Source organism: Danio rerio, chromosome 4 (genome assembly GCF_049306965.1).
Source record: "Danio rerio strain Tuebingen ecotype United States chromosome 4, GRCz12tu, whole genome shotgun sequence".
In the NCBI taxonomy this organism is placed as follows: domain Eukaryota; kingdom Metazoa; phylum Chordata; class Actinopteri; order Cypriniformes; family Danionidae; genus Danio; species Danio rerio.
In genome coordinates, this window is record NC_133179.1 from 68849266 (window position 1) to 68870833 (window position 21568).

A 21568-nucleotide genomic window follows, 5' to 3' on the forward strand; every position below is an offset into this window, starting at 1 on the left:
TCACTCACCTGTCAGTCAGCACTCCCAAAGGGTCAAACAGAAAGTGCACAGCACGGTTACAGAAAAGTTTGCGCTGTTATAATTCACTTACCTTTAGGCTACTGTTTCACACTGAGGCTTTATGCCTGTGCTTCAAACCACAAGTCAAGTAAACATTAAACAAATAAACAACTTATTTCTCTCAAGAAAACCAAAAAGTTGAAAATTCTTCAGAAACACCATCATGTCAACATTGCAGTGAAAAACGTGACAACTTTCCTTACTCTGTGAAGTCGGGACATCTGGTGAACGCCCATCCCTCTCTGTGCAGCCACATTAACAGTGTGAGCAAAGCATCGTATATGCTGTGAAAATCCGGCCGCTTTGACAGCATTGGCAATGTTTCTGCCGTTGTCTATTGTCAAGCGGGGTTACGTTAATTTTGTTTTTGATATTCCTGACACATTTAGACGGTCCCTTACTAAGAGCTCCGTGCGAGCTCTCCCGGCTAAACGCATATTGCAAGGGCATAAATGGAGCAGTGCTCATAATGTCGAGGGGAAAAAAATTGTTTCCTCACGTTCTTCTTCAACTAGCTCAACTTTTGCAGGCACGCGTGACGTTATTGGAAAGGTAGTCACGGGGTGTGTCGCGAATCTCCTTTATCACAACGCGACACAGGATCGTAGATTCGCAATTTTGATTTTATATCGTGTATTATTACAGCCCTAGGCGCCATGTCCGAATGATACAGTGACACTGACAAAGCGCTGCATCAACCTCTTTGCGCCAAAGTTCATGCAGAGTAGCAGTGTCCCTGGCAACCCTAATGGGCACTTTAGACTGCGAGTTTTAAGGCATTTGCGATCAAGGCATTGTCCAAAGCAACTCGGAAAAGCATGTGACCTTCAGATTATAAGACTGACGTGCTGCCTACTGCGCCAACGAGGCAGATTGCAGGAGCTGGTCAGGCTGTGACACACCAGCTTCCATGTCACTGTGCTGCGATGTGGGTCCTAGGAGACAGCTCAGGCCATACAAGCATGTCAGTATGGCAGAGAAGTCTAAGGTGCTGTGTTCCGGTCGCAGTCTCCCCTGGAGGCAAGGGTGTGAGTCCCACTTCTGACAAACCCAACTTTTGGCTATGCGTTTAGGCACACGTCTTTAACTCTCTGGCATGACCTGGCATGTCCGAGTGATACAGTTACACTGACAAAGTGCTGCATCAATCTTTTTGCGCCAAAGTTCATGAAGGGTAGCAGTGTCCCTGGGCACTTTAGACTGCAAGTTTTAAGGTGTTTGCGATCAAAGCATTGTCCACAGCAACTCGTAAAAGCATGTGAACAAAACAATGGTGAGGGCTTTAATGCAAGTGCACTGAAAGGAGATCAAAAGAACTGTCTTGGAATGCCATGTAGTGGAATGTCCTGGGATGCCGTTGATTTTTAAGGCAAGAGGATTTGCAGGACTTTTCGTCAAATCCTTGTACAACGTCAAATAATAACATTTGAAAGATCCACACAGAACGTTAAGTGATTACGTGTCAGGAATGGGAGCATCTTGCCATCATTGCTTCAGACTCAGGAAATGTTCTTGGAACTTCACGCTGCCTGCCCTCCAGAGAAGCTGTAGCATCTTTTGCTCCCGGGTAGCATGAACCGTATTGAAGGGAATAATAAATGCTGCCCAGTCATCTAAGCGCTCCCATGTACCAAAAGTTACCACCCTGCCCTGTGTGAGGCTCGAACTCACAACCTTCAGATTATGAGACTGACACGCTGCCTACTGCGCCAACGAGGGGGACTGCAGTAGTTTGGCAAGCTGTGACACACCAGCTTCCATTACGCTGTGCTGCGGTGGGGGTCCTAGGAGACAGCTTAGGCCATGCATGCATGTCAGGATGGTTGAGCTGTGTAAGTTGCTGTGTTCAAGTCGCAGTCTCCCCTGGAGGTGTGGTTTCAAATCCCACTTCTGACAAACAAAACCTTTGGCTAAACGTTCAGGCTCAAGTCTTTAAATCTCTGGCGCCATGTCCAAGTGATACAGTAACACTGACAAAGCGCCGGATCAACTTCTTTGCGCCAAAGTTCATGCAGCCTAGTAATGTCCCTGGCAACCCTAATAGGCACTTCAAACTGCAAGTTTTAAGGTGTTTGCGAGTAAGGCATTGTCCACAGAAACTCGGAAAAGCATGTGAACAAAACAATGGACGAGGGCTTTAATGCAAGTGCACCGAAAGGTGATCAAAAGAACTGTCTTGGAATGCCATGTAGTGGAATGTCCTGGAATGCTGTTGATTTTAAGGCAATATGATTTGCAGAACTTTTCGTCAAATCCTTGTACAACGTCAAGTCATGACATTTGACAGATTCACGCTGAACGTCAAGAAATTACTTGACAGGAATGGGAGCATCTTGCCATCATTGCTTCAGACTCAGGAAATGTTCTTGGAACTTCACGCTGCCTGCCCTCCAGAGAAGCTGTAGCCTCTTTTGCTCCCGGGTAGCATAAACCGCATTGAAGGGAGTAATAAACACTGCCCAGTCATCTAAGCGCTCCCGTGTACCAAGTTACCACCTTGCCATGTGTGAGGCTCGAACTCACAACCTTCAGATTATGAGACTGACGCGCTGCCTACTGCGCCAACTTGGCTGACTGCAGCAGTTTGGCAAGCTGTGACACACCAGCTTCCATTACGCTGTGCTGCGGTGGGGGTCCTAGGAGACAGCTCAGGCCATGCATGCATGTCAGGATGGTTGAGCAGTGTAAGTTGCTGTGTTCAAGTCGCAGTCTCCCCTGGGGGCGTGGTTTCAAATCCCACTTCTGACAAACAAAACCTTTGGCTAAACGTTCAGGCTCAAGTCTTTAAATCTCTGGCGCCATGTCCAAGTGATACAGTAACACTGACAAAGCGCCGGATCAACCTCTTTGCGCCAAAGTTCATGCAGCCTAGTAATGTCCCTGGCAACCCTAATAGGCACTTCAAACTGCAAGTTTTAAGGTGTTTGCGAGTAAGGCATTGTCCACAGAAACTCGGAAAAGCATGTGAACAAAACAATGGACGAGGGCTTTAATGCAAGTGCACCGAAAAGTGATCAAAAGAACTGTCCTGGAATGCTGTTGATTTTAAGGCAATATGATTTGCAGGACTTTTCGTCAAATCCTTGTACAACGTCAAGTCATGACATTTGAAAGATCCACACAGAACGTTAAGTGATTACGTGTCAGGAATGGGAGCATCTTGCCATCATTGCTTCAGACTCAGGAAATGTTCTTGGAACTTCACGCTGCCTGCCCTCCAGAGAAGCTGTAGCATCTTTTGCTCCCGGGTAGCATGAACCGTATTGAAGGGAATAATAAATGCTGCCCAGTCATCTAAGCGCTCCCATGTACCAAAAGTTACCACCCTGCCCTGTGTGAGGCTCGAACTCACAACCTTCAGATTATGAGACTGACACGCTGCCTACTGCGCCAACGAGGGGGACTGCAGTAGTTTGGCAAGCTGTGACACACCAGCTTCCATTACGCTGTGCTGCGGTGGGGGTCCTAGGAGACAGCTTAGGCCATGCATGCATGTCAGGATGGTTGAGCTGTGTAAGTTGCTGTGTTCAAGTCGCAGTCTCCCCTGGAGGTGTGGTTTCAAATCCCACTTCTGACAAACAAAACCTTTGGCTAAACGTTCAGGCTCAAGTCTTTAAATCTCTGGCGCCATGTCCAAGTGATACAGTAACACTGACAAAGCGCCGGATCAACTTCTTTGCGCCAAAGTTCATGCAGCCTAGTAATGTCCCTGGCAACCCTAATAGGCACTTCAAACTGCAAGTTTTAAGGTGTTTGCGAGTAAGGCATTGTCCACAGAAACTCGGAAAAGCATGTGAACAAAACAATGGACGAGGGCTTTAATGCAAGTGCACCGAAAAGTGATCAAAAGAACTGTCCTGGAATGCTGTTGATTTTAAGGCAATATGATTTGCAGGACTTTTCGTCAAATCCTTGTACAACGTCAAGTCATGACATTTGACAGATTCACGCTGAACGTCAAGCAATTACTTGACAGGAATGGGAGCATCTTGCCATCATTGCTTCAGACTCAGGAAATGTTCTTGGAACTTCACGCCTCCTGCCCTCAAGAGAAGCTGTAGCATTTTTTGCTCCCGGTAAGCATGAACCGCATGGAAGTGGATAAAAAAGCCGCCCAGTCATGCAAGCGATCCCATGTGCCAAAACATACCACCCTGCTCCGTGTGAGGCTCGAACTCACGACCTTGACTTTATGAGACTGACGCGCTGCATACTGCGCCAACGAGGCGGACTGCTGGAGCTGGGCAGGATGTGGAACAACAGCTTCCATGGTTCAAATCCCACTTCTGACAATCCCCAACCTTTGGCTATGTGTTCAGGCGTAAATCTTTAACTCTCTGGGGCCATGTCTGAGTGATAAAGTAACACTGACAAAGCGCTGCATCAATCTCTTTGTGCCAAAGTCACTGTGCTGTGGTGTGGGTCCTAGGAGACAGCTCAGGCAAAGCAAGCATGTCAGGATGGCTGAGCAGTGTAAGGCACTGTGTTCTGGTTGCATTCTCCCCTGGTGGTGTGGTTTCAAATCCCACTTCTGACAAACAAAACCTTTGGCTAAACTTTAAGGCTCAAGTCTTTAAATCTCTGGCGCCATATCGATGTGACAAAGCGCCGCATCAACCTCTTTGCGCCAAAGTTCATGCAGCGTAGTAATGTCCCTGGCAACCCTAATAGGCACTTTAAACTGCAAATTTTAAGGCGTTTGCGATTAAGGCATTGTCCACAGCAACTCGGAAAAGCATGTGAACAAAACAATGGACTTGCCCTTTCAGTGCACTTGCTTTAATGCAAGTGCACTTAAAGGGGATCGAAAGAACTGTCTTGGAATGCCATGTAGTGGAATGTCTTGGGATGCTATTGATTTTAAGGCAACATGATTCGCAGGACTTTTCGTCAAATCCTTGTACAACGTCAAGTCATGACATTTGACAGATTCACGCTGAACGTCAAGCATTTACTTGACAGGAATGGGAGCATCTTGCCATCATTGCTTCAGACTCAGGAAATGTTCTTGGAACTTCACGCCTCCTGCCCTCCAGAGAAGCTGTAGCATTTTTTGCTCCCGGTAAGCATGAACCACATGGAAGTGGATAAAAAACGCCGCCCAGTCATTTAAGCGCTCCCGTGTGCCAAAAGGTACCACCCTGCCCTGTGTGAGGCTCGAACTCACGACCTTCAGATTATGAGACTGACGCGTTGCCTACTGCGCCAACGAGGCTGACTGCTGGAGTTAGGCAGGATGTGGAACAACAGCTTCCATGTCACGGTGCTGTGGTGTGCGTCCTGGGAGACAGCTCAGGCCAGGTAAGCATGTCAGGATGGCCGAGTGGTCTAAGGCGCTTTGTTCAGGTAGCAGTCTCCCCTGGAGGCCTGGTTTCAAATCCCACTTCTGACAAATAAAACCATTGGCTAAACGTTAAGGCTCAAGTCTTTAAATCTCTGGCGCCATATCCATGTGACAAAGCGCAGCATTAACCTCTTTGCGCCAAAGTCCTTGCAGCTTAGTAATGTCCCTGGCAACCCTAATAGGCACTTTAAACTGCAAATTTTAAGGCGTTTGCGATTAAGGCATTGTCCACAGCAACTCGGAAAAGCATGTGAACAAAACAATGGACGAGGGCTTTAATGCAAGTGCACCGAAAAGGGATCGAAAGAACTGTCGTGGAATGCCATGTAGTGGAATGTCCTGGGATGCTATTGATTTTAAGGCAATATGATTCGCAGGACTTTTCGTCAAATCCTTGTACAATGTCATGTCATGGCATTTGACTGATTCACGCTGAACATCAAGCAATTACTTGACAGGAATGGGAGCATCTTGCCATCATTGCTTCAGACTCCAGAAATGTTCTTGGTACTTCACGCCTCCTGCCCTCCAGAGAAGCTGTAGCATTTTTTGCTCCCGGTAAGCATCAACCACATGGAAGTGGATAAAAAACGCCGCCCAGTCATGTAAGCGCTCCCGTGTGCCAAAAGGTACCACCCTGCCCCGTGTGAGGCTCGAACTCACGACCTTCAGATTATGAGACTGACGCGCTGCCTACTGCGCCAACGAGGCAGACTGCTGGAGTTGGGCAGGATGTGGAACAACAGCTTCCTTCCATGTCACAGTGCTGCGGTGTGCGTCCTGGGAGACAGCTCAGGCCAGGTAAGCATGTCAGGATGGCTGAGTGGTTTAAGGCGCTGTGTTCAGGTTGCAGTCTCCCCTGGAGGTGTGGTTTCAAATCCCACTTCTGACAAACCAATCCTTTGGCTAAACGTTCAGGCTCAAGTCTTTAAATCTCTGGCGCCATATCCAAGCAAGTGGTGCTCGCTGCAGAGTCATTTGGGCGAGCTGAGCTCCAGCGAGAGGGAGCTTGACCTCCTCCTTTTTTGCACTTCTTCTACGAGTGATGTCACTGGGGGTAGGTTTAGGGGTGGGGTTAGTGTACGCATTAAAACAGCTTACAGGAGGAGGAGCGAGAGCTCATGCTCCCCTTTGCTGGAGCTCAGCTCTGCTCAAATGGCTCTGCAGCGAGCACCCTCTCTATCCAAGTGACAAAGTGCCGCATCAACCTCTTTGCGCCAAAGTTCATGCAGCGTAGTAATGTCCCTGGCAACCCTAATAGGCACTCTAAAATGCAAATTTTAAGGCGTTTGCGATTAAGGCATTGTCCACAGCAACTCGGAAAAGCATGTGAACAAAACAATGGTCGAGGGTTTCAATGCAAGTGCACTGAAAGGAGATCAAAAGAACTGTTTTGGAATGTCCTGGGATGCCGTTGATTTTTAAGGCAATAGGATTTGCAGGACTTTTCGTCAAATCCTTGTATAACGTCAAGTCATGACATTTGACAGATCCACACCGAACGTTAAGCGATTACGTGTCAGGAATGGGAGCATCTTGCCATCATTGCTTCACACTCAGGAAATGTTCTTGGAACTTTACGCCGCCTGCCCTCCAGAGAAGCTGTAGCATCTTTTGCTCCCGGGTAGTATAAACCGCACGGAAGGGACTAAAAATCGCTGCCCAGTGATCTAAGCGCTCCGAAGTGCCAAAAGGTACCACCCTGCCCCCTGTGAGGCTCGAACTCACAACCTTCAGATTATTAGACTGACGCGCTGCCTACTGCGACAACGAGGCAGACTGCAGCAGCTTGGAAAGCTGTGACACACCACGTTCCATTTCACTGTGCTGCGGTGTGGGTCCTAGGAGACAGCTCAGGCCATGCATGCATGTCAGGATGGCTGAGCGGTGTATAGCGCTGTGTTCAGGTCGCAGTTTCCCCTGGAGGCTTGGTGTCAAATCCCCCTTCTGACAAACCAAATCTTTGGCTATACGCTAAGGCTCAAGTCTTTAACTCTCTGGCGCCATGTCCAAGTGATACAGTAACACTGACAAAGCGCCGCATCAACCTCTTTGCGCCAAAGTTCTTGCAGCGTAGTAATGTCCCTGGCAACCCTAATAGGCATTTTAAACTGCAAGTTTTAAGGCGTTGTCCACAGCAACTCGGAAAACCCTGTGAACAAAACAATGGACGAGGGCTTTAATGCAAATGCACCGAAAGGGGATCGAAAGAACTGTCTTGGAATGCCATGTAGTGGAATGTCCTGGGATGCCATTGATTTTAAGGCAATATGATTCACAGGACTTTTCATCAAATCCTTGTACAACGTCAAGTCATGACATTTGACAGATCCACGCTGAACGTCAAGCAATTACTTGACAGGAATGGGAGCATCTTGCCATTATTGCTTCAGACTCAGGAAATGTTCTTGGTACTTCATGCCTCCTGCCCTTCAGAGAAGCTGTAGAATTTTTTGCACCCGGGAAGCTAGAACCGCACGGAAGGGAATAAAAAACGCTGCCCAGTCATCTAAGCGTTCCCGTATGCCAAAAGGTACCACATTGCCCCATGTGAGGCTCGAACCCATGACATTCAGATTATGATACTGACAAACTGCTTACTGCGCCAACGAGGCAGACTGCAGCAGCTCTGCAAGCTGTGACAACACCAGCTTCCATGTTACTGTGGGTCCTAGGAGACAGCTTAGGCAATGCAAGCATGTCAGGATGGCTGAGGGATCTAAGGTGCTGCGTTCAGATCGCAGTCTCCGCTGGAGGCGTGGGTTCAAATCCCACTTCTGACAAACAAAATCTTTGGCTATACGTTCAGGCTCAAGCCTTTAACTCTCTGTCCAAGTGATACAGTAACACTGACAAAGTGCCGCATCAACCTCTTTGCTCCAAAGTTCATGCAGCGTAGCAGTGTGCCTGGGAAGCTTAATGGGCACTTTAGATGGCAAGTTTTAAGGTGTTTGTGATTTAAGGCATTGTCCACAGCAACTCGGAAAAACATGTGAACAAAACAGTGGACGAGGGCTTTAATGCTAGTGCACCGAAAAGGGATTGAAAGAACTGTCGTGGAATGCCATGTGGTGGAATGTCCTGGGATGCCGTTGATTTTTAAGGCAATAGGATTTGCAGAACTTTTTGTCAAATCCTTGTACAACATCAAGTCATGACATTTGACAGATCCACACCGAATGTCAAGCGATTACTTGTCAGGAATGGGAGCATCTTGTCATCATTGCTTCAGACTCAGGAAATGTTCTTGGAACTTCATGCCGCCTGCCCTCCAGAGAAGCTGTAGCATTTTTTGCTCCCGGGAAGCATGAACCGCATGGAAGGCAATAAAAAAAACGCGGCCCTGTCATCTAAGCGCTCCCGCTCCAAAAGGTACCACCCTGCCCCGTGTGAGGCTCAAACTCACAACCTTCAGATTATGAGACTGACACGCTGCCTACTGTGCCAACAATGAGTACTGCAACAGCTCTGCAAGCTGTGACACAGCAGCTTCCATTTCACTGTGCTGTGGTGTGGGTCCTAGGAGATAGCTCAGGCAATACAAGCATGTCAGGATGGCCGAGCAGTCTCAGGTGCTGCGTTCAAGCTGAGGAATAATCATCCAACAAAGAAGGTGAAGAAGGAAAGAATAGGGTGAAGGAAGAAGAGGGGGGAAAAAACGAAGGTAAGGTGCATTCTTAGCTTCCCAGACATGCCTTCCTTGACCTGCTCTACGTCATGCATTAGCGATACTGTTCTGTGTTAAAACTGTGCATTTTGAGTTACATTGATTTCTATTGCAGGTGCTCACCAACACGGGGGTTCGAATCCAGCTAAAGACGCTTTATTGTTATTTGTTTCTTATTACTCAATAAACTAACAATTTGAATGTATAATGCTCCAAGGTAAATAAAATATGCCTAAGCACTTTGCTATTGTGTTTTTTGATATTCTTTTATGAAATATAAAGCATACTAACTTAATTGTGTTTTTATTTAGTAGTTGTTGTAGCATTGTTATGCTTCTGGTTATTATTGTTCTGTATTTTGACGTACAAATGATCTATAGAAGTGTCATAGAGCTACAGTGTTATACAGAGAAGTCAGTTATATATATATATATATATATATATATATATATATATATATATATATATATATATATCTCTAACAACACCTTAACTTTTTTATTGCTTTTTGTTCTTTTCTCTCTTATGTTTAGAACTTTGAATGAACTTTGAGCACCCTGAACACTTGAAACACTGAAATTTTCATTTCTTTTGATTTTTAATTAAAAAAAGTACCATTGACAATTGCGGTGAAATCTTTGATGCCACTGGTGGAGTAGACGGGGGCTGGGGCTGGGCCTTAAGTTGTCTCGTCTCCATCACATCTTGAGCAGGTACAGTAGGGCCAGGTTGTTGCACCATTTGTGCTGGAGCAGCAGAGGCAGTACTCTGCTAAAAATAATCACAAAAATAAATATAATCATGAAGAAGGAAAGCCATTCTAGTAAATAATAATAATAAACACATATTAATTCATAAATATACATTTTGAGTGTGAAAAAAAACCACATGTGTATTTCAGCACACCTCCAAGCAAGGTCCTCTGCCCATGATATTGCAATGAGCATTTCTCAGTCTGAAAAAATCATGAAAAATATAATAAATAATTTTATACAATATTTTACAATAAAAACTTTTATAACTAAACAAGAATTTTAACTCAATGACTCCCTTAATGAAGCACACAATAGCTCTGTAAATTAATTTATCACTGTTTCTAGAATGTGTGTAATATTTATCTAATATGTAATTGTAGTTTGTTTCTCTAAAACGAAAAGAAAAAGATAGAGTTAAAGTTGGTTTTATATTCGCACATTCGTTCATTTAGCAGTCTCTATATTGTTTACCATATTACTTTGAATATTCGATTGGAATTAGCATGCAAGTATGATTTAAAAACAACATTTACACTATCTAATTCACTGTGAACAATGCTGTACTTTTATCATCATTAATCATTGTCTGCTAATATGATTTTCCTATTTAGAATTTGCAAAGAATACTTTTCTGAAATTATATTAATAAGGAGAATGTCTGAATATCCTAATATACAACCAACTTCACCTCTATAGGAAAAAGAATAAGAGGAACTGGACAGGAACATTTCAGGCCTTAAAACCACATGCTGTATACTGTACACTCATAATCCATTCCCCCACCTTTTCAAATCTCTCTCATAAACGGTCAAACTTACTAAATTATTCGACGTAAATCTCAAAATACATGCAATTTAAAACACATTTTTGTTTAAAAACAAGTATGACATGTTTTACATAGATACTGTACTGAATGTACTAAAGCCTAACAAGTTAACGTTACTCTGTTAAGCAAATTTCAACAAAACAATATATCATGTAAACGAAATACACACCCTTTGATAAATCTCATGCCACTTTTTTGCAGAGGAAGCTGGCCTGATCCTGTTGCCCTCATTTGATGGCCAAACTCCTGTTCTGGCAAACTTTTTCAGACATGAAATCCAGTCAGCGTCTGACATGGCTTTATGGGATTTTCCAGACATTTTTTCTCCAAGAAATTAAACGGTTTTAGATTAAAGTATCAAAATTTGAAATACAACACACTAAAACATTAATACGAGCAATTATGTAGATTTTCTTACCTTTTTTTAAGAAATCACTATCAAAAAAAAATCCAGTACTTTACACAAAACGATGCTGTGCTATGTCGAATGATGCTGATTGTCGAAAATCAATTAACTTTTTTGACCTTTGACCCGCCCCCAGAGAACCGTGTCATTCTTTCGTGTACCTTCGGCTCAGTTCAGAAAATTGATTGACATCTGATTAACCTGTTTGACTGCACACCTAGCGGTGAATATTGGAACGGTTCCTTCCCTGGCTTTAACATTGTCTCGACTCTGATTGGTCAAATGTTGAAATTGTTTCCATTGAAATTTGAGTCCATTGAATCCCATTTCTGTCGTTCATATGGCAAAACTGAAAGTCATCTTACCGAAAATAGTTACAATAACATACATATAAAAATATGTGCCACAGTCCAGCCTCCACCAGTGAAAAAGGAAAATACGTGATGAGGTGGCCGAGTGGTTAAGGTGATGGACTGCTAATCTATTGTGCATTTGCACTCGTGGGTTTGAATCCCATCCTTGTCGCTCATATGTTCTGGCATTCGAGAGACTGGTGTTTCTGTAAAAGTTGTTAAACTCTCTTATTGTTTTGAAACTTGTTGCAAAATTTAATGTCATCTTTATAGAAAATAGCCGCAAATACATACATATATGCCATAGTCCAGCCCCCATCATGAAAGTGAGTACATACATGACGAGGTGGCCGAGTCCATCGAATCTCATCCTTGTCCTTCAAATGCTTTGGCGTTTGAAAGAGGCCGGTTCTTTCGTGGAAGGTGTTTTACTCGCACGCTCTTATCGTTTTGAAGGATGTTGTTGCAAAGTTTAATGTCATCTTTACCAAAAATAGCAGCAAATACATACAGAAATGCCATAGTCCAGCCCCCATCAGGAAAATGAGTACATACATGACGAGATGTCCGAGACCATCGAATCCCATTCTTGTCGTTCATATGCTCTGTCTTTCATATGGCAAAACTGAAAGTCATCTTACCGACAATAGTTGCAGAATCATACATATACAAATATGTGCCAAAGTCCGGACTCCACCAGAGAAGGAAAAGTGTAGGAGTCCATCTATTAGCCCAATGACAAAACTAACAGCATGGTTGAAGGTTTAATGTATGTAAGCCTTTTCTAGTGCTTCTGAAAAGAATTTAATTATTTATTAGAATTAATTTTTATCAGTTTTTTACCTCCGAATTCAATCTGACTCCAATTTAAATGATCATAAAATTTAGATTGTATTTCTAATTGTGAGAACGGATCACATTCATCATTTATGATTTATCCGATATTCTAAATTGTACGTTCATTAGGGACCAACATCGCTCAGAGTTCCACGCCCCGGGTTTGCGCTTCTTCTCACGGACAATATGTCGACACTCTGAAAATAGTCAGAGGATGCAGGATTAACTATATTTGAATAAGCTGGTCGCATTAACTCTTACCTAGTCTTAAAAAACCAGATCCTTAGCCAAGCCCATACAACTTGCTACTTCCAGTGGTTGAATGACTAAAAGGTCTACATGTTATCGGCACGCTATGGCTAACAATAATCAAATCCGCCTATTAATCAATTCAATTATGCCATACTATAAAGGTAATGAAGACTCCTCATAATCTACTGGATACAATGAAATCGCAAAACTCCAGAATTAATCAAAACTTAACATTTTATTTGTCAGGAAAAATTGTATTCTGCCAATTACATAATAAATCATCAGGAAGCCAATTCAGAGATGAGACTGTAACAATACAACATCCATTAATCAAAGATAAATCAAAGAGTTAGAGATGCATACATGACCAGAGAAATACATTGCAGCATAAGTCTCAATAAGTCTCAGAGATGCTGCAATGGGGTGTCTTTTTACAAGATCTCCCCCGTCCTAAAGCACATCTTACCTTATATACTCAAGTCAAAACAAACAGCCATAAATTCAAGACAATAAAAGTGTCACAGAAACCCTGGCCTGGTGAATTTGAGGACTTAACCATCTCTGAGGAGGGAGAGCATCTTATCAAGATCTTATAGAAGTCAAAAACCAAATCAACATGTACTAGTGAACTATTACTGTAAAATTAAGACCACTTTACCAATCACACAGAGACATTTAAAATGATACCAAACATGAATATAACGCTGCAAGATACACCATGTTAAAACCTTGAACATTTTATGTGAAATGTGCTCTGATCAGCAAGTCGCTTAAAGGTCAAGAAGGGAGGCTTGGGGTGAAAGTAAAGGATGCATTCCTGCATTCTTCCCTGCTGTAGTGTAGCTCTGTTTCTCCAGTCTGTGTTTTCATTGTCAGCTGTGATTTGAATAGAACAGTGGAACAGTTGGTTTCTTCATCACTTCTCTTGTCTAATGAAATTTCATAACAGTTCTCAGGGTCTGATTTTTTAGATCCTTACAGAATAGTGCGACAAATAGAGTTAATTGCTTGCCATTTTTACACTTGCTGTCTTTTTTTAGTCTCTGTGTGCAAAAACGTCTTGCATCCTTTTCAGCGTTGGCGCTGTGGCTTAGTTGGTCAAAGCGCCTGTCTAGTAAACAGGAGATCCTGGATTTAAATCCCAGCAGTGCCTAATCTACAGGTGCCAGGGTTGCTTTTTGTTAAGAGTAACGAGTGTTACGCAGCGGGATGTTAAGCAGTAGGTTTCTTAACAAAACTCAAATCCTTAAGAACGCTGCTCGTTCAAGAGGGCTTTGGACGATGACTTTATATAGCATAGTGTGGTAATGCCTAACCAATTGGACTTTAATATTTCAAGTCCAGACATTCACACATGCAGCGCTACCGTTGTTTGTTTGTTTTCTTTTTTCGAATTAAACAATTGGCCCCTTTCACAATCATTTGGCACTGTGGCTTAGTTGGTCAAAGCGTCTGTCTAGTAAACAGGAGATCCTGGGTTTGAATCCCAGCAGTGCCTTAGGTTGTTTTCCGCTTTGGCCGAGGGAAAATCTTACCCGTCTTAGGGAACCCCCCTTCGTGCCCATCGGTCAACTGCCACTCACACTGCAAGCTCCTGTGCAGGCTTCCTCCTTGATTTAGAATTTTCTGCAAACTTGGGAAAGCGCAGTCAACAACCATGAAAGCCATTGAGACTACCTACTAGAATTTAAACATTGAGACAGGTTAATCAAACACTTAAATCAACTGAATATCAAGCTGAGATTATTCAGGGAGTTTAGATATCACCCTGATCCATTCAGTGTCAGGGTCTACTACCTCAGTATAGCCATCAGGCCCTGTATATGATGGTGGAGACTAAGGATAAGACAAAAGTTACAAACAGTAATAAACCACTGAAGACAAGACAATAAATTTCTAAACAGTAATAACAACTGTTCAAATTAATTATCTCTATAGCTCAGCGGGTATATTAGTGTTTTTCAAAATGCGTTTAACAAAAGCATTTTCATTCACTCATTTCTCTGTTCACTTAGTCCCTTTATTAATCCGGGGTCGCCACAGCGGAATGAACTGCCAACCTATCCAGCACGATTTTATGCAGCTGGTGCCCTTCCAGCTGCAACCCATCACTGGGAAAACAAACAAAAGCATTTTGCAATCTCTTATTTGTTAAATTTGATTTTTAATTACTAATACCTCCATGAGTGCATACAAATTAAAATGTAGAAACTCTGTATTCATTCTAACATTTCATTTGCATCTGTGTTTTGTGATTTCCAACTGAGCACTGTGCTTATCAATTGTTATGGAACAGGCAGATATCAGCTCTTAGCTGACATCTAATGAGAGAGAAAGAGAGTTTTGAGCAATCCAGAATGAAAATGCATGTTTACTGAATTTAAACATACATTAAACATAACATTAACTTCAATACATAATTTTGTTGTAATATCTTTTTACTTAAGCCCGTCCTAAAACATATAAAACAGAGTTGACATGCATTTTCAAAGTAATGCTGTTACAGTCAACAATAGTTTTAGATCTTTCAGGGGTTAACTGCATCCATCAAAGTATTATTTGAAACCCCCATTTATGTTACATATATATTATTAAAAATATATAAATCCAACCATGAAGCTGCTTGTTTGCACAGACTTACATTTTTATTCAGACATGTCTCTGTTACTTTTACAGCCAAAACCAAGCTCATGGTGAGGGCCAGACCAAGATAACAGTGCAGTCACACAGAATCTTATCTTCTAAGACAAAACCTAAGCTATTCCTTATTACCATAATGTTACTGTCAGTTTCTGTGCTTAGTTTTTGCTACTAGACCCTCAATATTTAGAGTTTAGCTTTTAAATGACAATTAAATGCCAAAGGAATACTTTTTTTTCCCTAAAATCAGTTCTAAAATAATTTTAAACCCAAGAGCTTAGCTGAGGCATTTACTGCATTCTGCTCTCATCTGTTTCTTTTTATATCCGAGTTCAACACCAAAAGCAAGAAGAAATTGAGAGGGCAATCTTACCAACAGCGCTTGGCTTCTGCTTGATGAATCTGCAAACCATCCCAAGATGTGCAAACTGTCCAGACCGGTCCAATCCAGTTAGGGTCATAACTTTCTCGGGATTGCTCCTGGTGCATCATTGATCAATCGACCTCACCCTGATATTTCTAGGTATCTTGCCTGACTTTTGTGGCCACTACTATCTAATGGATCTCTATTATAATATTATTTGTTATTTTTATTCAATTATTTCTTTCCCTAATAATCTGACCTACACTATTCTTATGGCATGCCTTTTGTCTGTGATATAGTTAGATAGCAGTGGTGGAACTAATTACAATCTTGGGTTAATTTAGTCCACTACTAAATAAAAACCAGTCCAAGTTTTATCCCCGAGAATGTCTTAAAACACACCCATCAACTGAGTATTTTAACTCTGGGTGAAGGACAAGGTACACCCCTCAACTACTGTTACACTTATAACTTATCACTATAGGTGTACCGCAAAAATGCACCAGCTCGCTAAGGGATTCCACACAAATCTACCACAAATTACTGTGAATCCACCGGCGCCTTTCATTCACATCTGAATGAGAAACCAACACTTTCATTCACGTCTGAATGAGAAACCATCACTTTCATTTATGTCTAAATGAGAAACCAACACTTTAATTCACGTCTGAATGAGAAACCAACAGCGTTCCGTTACTACCCACTACTTCACAGACAACCCCTAGTCTATAATTTTTAAATCTTCCTACCTTCATTTTGTTGATTGATCAATGGTGTTACCAGTAAACAAGTGCCCGCATCCTCCACCAAAACTCTAGGGATAGTTTACAGTTTAACCCAAAGAATGACCAGTCTGGTAGATGAAGAAGAGCCAGAGTCAGAGATTTAAATAAATAAATCAAGTTTACTGAAGATAGTTTGCAGTTTCATTCGCAGAAGCCAGCTTCAACACTCGCAATGAGTTCCTAGGCCGCTCTGCTTACAATCACCAATCAATAACAATTATGCTCTCACATAACGTCATTAATTGTGTCATACATATTTGGTGTTCTAACCTGATTGGTTAAAACACAGATAAACTAGGAACATTTGTACGTGGGGTTTGTTCGTACAATTCTGAACAATATCTAAACATAAACATCAGACATCCTTTAGACTGATTAGAGCTGACTCCAGACCTGTGAAATGGATCAACAATCAAATAGAACACACACACACAAAGTATAATCTGTTTCTTATCCAAGGCTGACTGTACTGTTAGCCGTCTTTATCGAAACTAGTTAAAAACTGGTATAATCTACATTCAGGCAGTTATATTCTTACTACACAAGTTCTATCTTGAATAAAAAGTAGAATCACTTTAAAAGATTTAACCGTAAAAATAGCAAAATCACTTTAGACATTTTAGACAGTATTAACTCCTAGAAATAACAATAGAAACAGTTGTTTCCCGTTCTCAGCCCTCAGTTCCACTCAATGTCTCCGTGACCTCTGACCTAGTTGGGTGGCTCCTGAAAATAGGTATAAAGAGACAGGCAAACGCACTGAACATTCTTATATTAAGCAATGTGTTAACTTATTCATTAATTAAAATCAATTCACAGTTAAATACTGAGAAACAGGATGATGAAAAGGATAAACGTTGGTCCATGATGAGATGGACTGGAAAACAGAAATCCGAATCCTTCATAGGAGACATTAAATAGATCAATGATAACTGCAGAAGGTCTTTCTGCTGTTGTGGCAATGAATGGACAGTCAACAATTAAAAAGATTCCTTCCATGCCTTAGAAGCGTGACTTGATCAGTACTTATCTACACAGCATGCTGGCATCAAAGATCCTATTTCTCATATCGAATCCCTAGTCTTCCACACTTTAGTAAACGTAAACATTCAGGAGGTGCCATTAGCACAGCCTGCACTAAAAGGAGACTGAAGATTATGGATGGCAACACAGAGTGCAACACCAATGTCGCCTTGAAAAACATGCCATGACACGGATTTGAAGCAGGGTTGCTGCAGCCACAATGCAGAACACTTACCACTATACAATCACAGCGAGCTACAGGACAGCCGCTGTGGCTCTTGTGTGGTATGTTCCTCCATGTGATATGCCCCTTTCTCTTCAGTGAGAACACTCTGTTGTTTTTCTCCTCCTACCAGCACAACGCTTTTCCCAAGAAACAATGGAAATGCAAACAATTGATGACTGCTGCAATTTTAAAACGGGGAGGACGTAGTCAGCAGGATTCGAACCTGCGCGGGGAGACCCCAATGGATTTCTAGTCCATCGCCTTAACCACTCGGCCACGACTACAAGACTGCCTATACTGCCATTTCTTTATGCCTAGTACACATATTGTGCATCCAGATGAAACATTCATCAAGCGATAGCTCAACGGCAAAAGCTGTGGCTCCACAAAATGAGCTTTACACGCCCGAACAGGGACTTGAACCCTGGACCCTCAGATTAAAAGTCTGATGCTCTACCGACTGAGCTATCCGGGCTCCACAACAGTAATTTACAAGTCGGCAAGGTTTGGGTTGTGGTCGGCGCAGACCTTTACAGTACACTAAAGTTTACCGTGAGATGGGGTTTTAAGCTTATGGTTGGTGTGGATGTTGCTAAAACACGACAGGTTACTTTGAGGTTGGGTTTATGGTTGTTGTAGGTGTAGACATCAGTACAACACAATAGTTTGGACTTCATGTCATGTAGGAGACATTAAATAAATCAATGATAACTGCAGAATGTCTTTCTGCTGTTGTGGCAATGAATGGACACTCAACAATTGAAAAGATTCCTTCCATGCCTTAGAAGCGTGACTTGATCAGTACTTATCTACACAGCATGCTGGCATCAAAGATCCTATTTCTCTTATATCATATCCCTAGTCTTCCACACTTTAGGAAACGTAAACATTCAGGACGTGCCATTAGCACAGCCTGCACTAAAAGAAGGCTGGAGATAACGGATGGCAACACAGAGTGCGACACCAATGTCACCTTGAAAAACCTGCCGTGACCCGGATTGCTGCGGCCACAACGCAGACTACTAACCACTATACGATCACGACGAGCTACGAAACAGCCGTTGTGACCTATGTGTGGTATGTTCCTCCCTGTGATGAGCCCCTTTCTCTTCAGTTAGAACACTCTGTTGTTTTTCTCCTCCTACCAGCACAACGCTTTTCCCAAGAAACAATGGAAATGCAAACAATTGACGACTGCTGCAATTTTAAAAACGGGAAGGACGTAGTCGGCAGGATTCGAACCTGCGCGGGGAGACCTCAATGGATTTCTAGTCCATCGCCTTAACCACTAGGCCACGACTACAAGACTGCCTATACTGCCATTTCTTTATGCCTAGTACACATATTGTGCATCCAGATGAAACATTCATCAAGCGATAGCTCAACGGCAAAAGCTGTGGCTCCACAAAATGAGCTTCACACGCCCGAACAGGGACTTGAACCCTGGACCCCCAGATTAAAAGTCTGATGCTCTACCGACTGAGCTATCCGGGCTCCACAACAGTAATTTTCAAGTAGGCAAGGTTTGGGTTGTGGTCGGCGCAGACCTTTACAGTACACTAAAGTTTACCGTGAGATGGAGTTTTAAGCTTATGGTTGGTGTGGATGTTGCTAAAACACGACAGGTTACTTTGAGGTTGGGTTTATGGTTGTTGTAGGTGTAGACATCAGTACAACACAATAGTTTGGACTTCATGTCATGTAGGAGACATTAAATAGATCAATGACAACTGCAGAAGGTATTTCTGTTGTTGTGGAAATGAATGGACACTTAACAATTGAAAAGATTCCTTCCATGCCTTAGAAGCGTGACTTGATCAATGCTTATCTACACAGCATGCTGCATCAAAGGTCCCGTTGCTCATATCATATCCCTAGTCTGCCACACTTTAGGAAACGTAAACATTCAGGACGTGCCATTAGCACAGCCTGCACTAAAAGGAGGTTGGAGATTACGGATGGCAACACAGAGTGCAGTGCCAATGTCACCTTGAAAAACCTGCCGTGACCCGGAGTTGCTGCGGCCACAACGCAGAGTACTAACCACTATACGATCACGACGAGCTACGGGAAAGCCACTGGCCCTTCACTCTCTGTCATATGTCTTTAAAAATTGAAGGCCCCCAGAGCAGTCAGTTAGCATGCGCTGCCATTTTATTTTTGGTGCTTTTCCCTTCCAGCACAACCCTTTTCCCAAGAAACAATGAAGTTGCAAACAATCATGGAATGTCACAAACTAAACCCTGCGCACTGCCTGGACGTAGTCAGCAGGGTTCGAACCTGCATGGGGAGACTCCAATGGATTTCGAGTCCATCGCCTTAACCACTCGGCCACGACTACAAGACTGCTTGGTCTGCCATGTCCTCATGTCTAGTACACTTGTTGTGCATGCAGATAAATCTTTCGGCAAGCGACAGCTCAACGGCATAAGCTGTGGCTCCACAAAAAGAGCCTTACACACCAAAACAGGGACTTGAACCCTGGACCCTCACATTAAAAGTGTGATGCTCTACTGACTGAGCTATCCAGGCTCCATGGCTTGGCTGTACAAGCAGGCAAAGTGTTGGGTTGTGGTGGGCGCAGACCTTTACAGCACACAAAAGTTTACCGTGAGGTGGGGTTTAGGTTTATGGTTGGTGTAGATGTTGCTAAAACACAACAGTTTACTGTGAGGTTTGGGTTAATGGTTGTTGTAGGTGTAGACATCAGGGGGGTATTCCAGAAAGCTGGGTAAACTTACCATCTGCTAAACCCTGAACTCACGGTTGATTTACCCAAAACCTGCTTACCGCGAGTATGTTGGTTCCAAAACAGGTGATAAGAGTTAGTTAAATCAACCTCCTGAAGATAACCGCGGGTTAATGCACGTGCACGGCACACACCTGAAGGCATTTTCAGTAGATCGCCGAATTCACGAGTCACCATAGAAAGTCACGGTGAGAAAAAAGGCAACGCAGAGGCGAAGCTGGAGGTTTTAATCACAGAGATTACACATTTTCCCACCTGTCAGATCATTGCCCAGAATAAACTGAACTCCCTCAACTGGAAGATCAGAACACACTCCAACACAAACATTTCCCGTCACTAATTCAGTTTGCAAATATATCATGTGCAGGGGAACTGTAACACAGCCTGAACCCACCCCCCTTAGTATGACATCAGAACCAGTATAAGAATCGGATAACAAATTTAGAGTGCTTCGAAGCATCAAAGACTGAACTGAACCGGTGTCCCTCAAGATAGTTATTAGTTTAGGAACACTTTCAGCATCATGTGACACCCACCCTGACAGCATAAAAGGTTCAAACCCCCTCTGGTCTGAAATATAAATCTGTCTCCTCTGTAGCTGCACGTATAAACCCCACACTTTTAGGTTTAACTGACACATTTTTCTTTTTCCAGGCCTCACAGTCTGTTATCAAATGATTAGCATCCAAACAGAAAAAACACACCCTACCGTCCCCGGAGCGGTTTTGAGGAATCCTTCTATTGCTGAACCCAGCCCCTCGCCCTGGTTTAGCAGTGTTATTGATCCAACCTCTGACCTGCATTTCAGGACCCTGGACAGCAGCCCTATCAGCACCTTTGACCACAAGAGAGAAAACTGTTCTGTGTGCTAATACAAACTCATCTGCCTTTACAGCAGCTGAGGACAGAGACACTACTTTTTGTTCATTCAAATGAATAACAAGATTCTCAGACACGGAGCTCTTAAAGTCCTCTAATAAAACTTGCTCTTTCAATTGCTCAAACGTTGTGGTTTTATTTGAAGCACACCATTTATCAAATAAAGTTTGTTTTTCCCTTGCAAACTCCACAAATGTTTGTCTGTCTGTTTTCTTGTGAGCTCTAAATTTTTGTCTGTATGCCTCCGGCACTAGCTCATATGCACGGAGGACAGTCTGTTTAACAACGTCATAAACAAGACTCTGTTCCACTGGCAACGCGGAGCACACTTCCTGCGCTTAGCCAATTAATTTACATTGCAGCAGAAGAGCCCACATCTCCTTCGGCCACTGCAATGTAGCT

At 43.0% G+C, this 21568-nt stretch overlaps 1 protein-coding gene and 12 non-coding genes across 13 annotated transcripts in view; 4 read left to right on the forward strand and 9 right to left on the reverse strand.

Moving 5' to 3' along the window:
* Window positions 1–21568, forward strand: part of LOC108183347 (uncharacterized) — a 199270-nt gene that overhangs the window by 11232 nt on the left and 166470 nt on the right. The window lies entirely within an intron of this gene.
* On the reverse strand, window positions 2559–2631 carry trnam-cau (transfer RNA methionine (anticodon CAU)). Its single transcript has one exon. It is a non-coding gene; the product is annotated as a tRNA-Met (tRNA).
* On the reverse strand, window positions 5203–5275 carry trnam-cau (transfer RNA methionine (anticodon CAU)). Its single transcript has one exon. It is a non-coding gene; the product is annotated as a tRNA-Met (tRNA).
* trnam-cau (transfer RNA methionine (anticodon CAU)) lies at window positions 6043–6115 on the reverse strand. The gene has a single exon. It is a non-coding gene; the product is annotated as a tRNA-Met (tRNA).
* Window positions 7108–7180, reverse strand: trnai-aau (transfer RNA isoleucine (anticodon AAU)). Its single transcript has one exon. It is a non-coding gene; the product is annotated as a tRNA-Ile (tRNA).
* On the forward strand, window positions 8105–8187 carry trnal-cag (transfer RNA leucine (anticodon CAG)). The gene has a single exon. It is a non-coding gene; the product is annotated as a tRNA-Leu (tRNA).
* On the forward strand, window positions 13580–13653 carry trnat-agu (transfer RNA threonine (anticodon AGU)). Its single transcript has one exon. It is a non-coding gene; the product is annotated as a tRNA-Thr (tRNA).
* On the forward strand, window positions 13925–13998 carry trnat-agu (transfer RNA threonine (anticodon AGU)). Its single transcript has one exon. It is a non-coding gene; the product is annotated as a tRNA-Thr (tRNA).
* On the reverse strand, window positions 17741–17822 carry trnas-aga (transfer RNA serine (anticodon AGA)). The gene has a single exon. It is a non-coding gene; the product is annotated as a tRNA-Ser (tRNA).
* trnak-uuu (transfer RNA lysine (anticodon UUU)) lies at window positions 17941–18013 on the reverse strand. Its single transcript has one exon. It is a non-coding gene; the product is annotated as a tRNA-Lys (tRNA).
* Window positions 18760–18841, reverse strand: trnas-aga (transfer RNA serine (anticodon AGA)). Its single transcript has one exon. It is a non-coding gene; the product is annotated as a tRNA-Ser (tRNA).
* trnak-uuu (transfer RNA lysine (anticodon UUU)) lies at window positions 18960–19032 on the reverse strand. The gene has a single exon. It is a non-coding gene; the product is annotated as a tRNA-Lys (tRNA).
* trnas-cga (transfer RNA serine (anticodon CGA)) lies at window positions 19798–19879 on the reverse strand. Its single transcript has one exon. It is a non-coding gene; the product is annotated as a tRNA-Ser (tRNA).